Source organism: Physcomitrium patens, chromosome 20 (genome assembly GCF_059467195.1).
Source record: "Physcomitrium patens ecotype Gransden chromosome 20, ASM5946719v1, whole genome shotgun sequence".
NCBI classification, from domain to species: domain Eukaryota; kingdom Viridiplantae; phylum Streptophyta; class Bryopsida; order Funariales; family Funariaceae; genus Physcomitrium; species Physcomitrium patens.
In genome coordinates this window covers 1,037,501-1,040,000 of record NC_143429.1, presented here as the reverse complement: position 1 = coordinate 1,040,000, position 2,500 = coordinate 1,037,501, and positions in this window count along the sequence as shown.

The following is a 2,500-nucleotide window of genomic DNA, read 5'->3' as shown; positions in this document are numbered from 1 at the left end:
GGACTCGCGCCGGGACTAGGGAGTCGCGGCGGGACAAGGAAGAGGAGGAGGAAGTCCGGGACTCGCGACGGGACTGGGACTCGCGCCGGGACTAGGGAGTCGCGGCGGGACAAGGAAGAGGAGGAGGAAGTCCGGGACTCGCGACGGGACTGGGACTCGCGCCGGGACTAGGGAGTCGCGGCGGGACAAGGAAGAGGAGGAGGAAGTCCGGGACTCGCGCCGGGACTAGGGAGTCGCGGCGGGACAAGGAAGAGGAGGAGGAAGTCCGGGACTCGCCACGGGACTAGGGAGTCGCGGCGGGACAAGGAAGAGAAGGAGGAAGTCCGGGACTCGCGACGGGACTGGGACTCGCGGCGGGACAAGGAAGAGAAGGAGGAGGTCCGGGACTCGCGCCGGGACTAGGAAGAGGGGGAGGAGGTCCGGGACTCGCGACGGGACTAGGAAGTGGGGGAGGAGGTCCGGGACTCGCGCCGGGACTAGGGAAGAGGAGGAGGAGGAGGAAGGCCGGGACTGGGACTCGCGGCGGGAGTAGGTAGTGGGGAGGAGGTCCGGGACTCGCAGCGGGACAAGGAGGAAGTCGGGGAGGAGGGCCGGGACCAGGAGTCGCGGCGGGGATAGCAGGCAGGACAGGGAGGGTGGGTGGTCTTCCACAAAAAAAAGTGTGTCTCGGAACTTCCTTAGTGCAGTAGGACGGGGGGGCCTGCCGAATCCCACAGAGAGTACTATGTGGGGAAGGGTTCCTCTGAAGCGTCTCGGGAAAAGTCGTGAGGGGGTGACGGTTGCTCGGTGCCTACGGGTCCCGACTGCTCGCTGCCTTCTTTGAGCCCAGTACCGACGTTCGCAGGGGGATACCTGGATACTACTGGGGTTACCTGGATACTTCTGGCGTGTTACCTTGGATCAGTGAGGAGTGGGGGTTAGTTTCCCGGCGACGCGACCCTCTGAGGAGGTCCCGCGGAGGGTCGCCGAGTATTATATGGTGAGCTGGCTGTCAAGGATTGTGAGTCCCGCTGCCAAAATTTTTTTTGGTGCGCGGGCGACTGGAAAAAGAGGGTTGGTCTTGTGCCGATACGCGTAACGTCGCAGCGAGTCCCAAGAGCTAGTAACCATTTTTGGCGGGGGGCGATGGCCTCGGTATTGTCAAGCCATTCTCTCATTCATTTGGGAGGGTGGGGAGAAGTGTTTGCCGAGGCCGTTCAAGCTCCGCCTGGTCGACCACCACTGTGACCGCCACCGCGCTCGATCTCTATTGCAAGCTCAGGTGAAATTCCTGATAAACTTGGAGGGGTGTGGGACGCGTTCGCAGTGTGGGCCGAGGAGTCATAACATCCCAGGTCGGAATGTGAAAATGGAACTTCGAAACCGGTGAGAGTTCTCTCGTCGGCTAGGGGTTTCACAAAAGTAACATTTCTATAAATTTCTATCCGACCCCTCCATTAATTTGGAGGGGCGATGGGCCCCAGGATTGGACATACTTCTTGCTGATTTGTCTTTTGAGGAAAATCCTTCGCGGTGATGGTTACTTTTTCATTTTTTAATGTGTGTATCGGCCTCGTCGGTTTCTCTCTTTCCTGGTCACATTCCCGAAAAAGGCCGCAGCACCTATGATTCTCTTCCGGGGGTCTAACTCTCCCTCTCTCTCTATCCTTCTCTTTGTCTGGCTCTCTCTGGCTTCACTTTTTGTGGTGTGTGCCTCTGGGGGTCTGGTTGGAATTTGCCGTTGGCTTTTTGCCCTCTCTTTTTGCCTTTTATCCATCGCAAAGAAGGGTGTGTGTGTTCTCACCTGGGGTTGGAATGAAGGACGGGGAACCTCCTCGTCTTGTGAAGTGGGACCATCTTTTAGGATGATGGCTTTTTGCTGCCTGGTGTGTGCTTGGGTGGGGTTTGGTGGTGGCAGTCTACCTCTCCCTTTCTCCGGTAAGACCAGATGACTGGTTCGTCCGCTACTCTTGTGTTGGCCCTACCTTGGCCAACGGGAGTCGGCGACGCTCCAGACTGGATGGCATGATGTGGTGGTGTACCGAAGGGGGACATCCGAAGGGGAAGAGGGGCCGAGCCTCGCGAAACTTAGGTGTGTCGGGTTGTGTGATGTCGGAGATCCATTTTTTTGTGGCTGCCGTCGTGATTTCGCCCATCCAAACCTGAGTCGTTGCTGCGGACTGGAAAAACTATGGAAGAGCTGTTTGGGAAAGATTCGGGAGTTTGTTTTCGAAGTTACCTTGTTCGATCGATCTAGGATCCACTGTACTCGCCCACCAGAATTTGCTCCCGGAACCCCCCGATCAGCCAAAGCGGGTCGGGGGGCCTTGGTTCAACGAGGGTTACTCCATATGCTAGCCTATGTCAATATAAGGTGCGGGTTAGCCGTTTCTCCCCCACCGGACTATTGCTTAAGAAGTGGACTATCGACCCCCCTCTCCGTCAAAGGTTTGGGGGCCAGGGCTTAGAATGTACTTCAGGTGGTGCGGAGGTAGGAGGCGAGAGGTGGATGAAATCGATC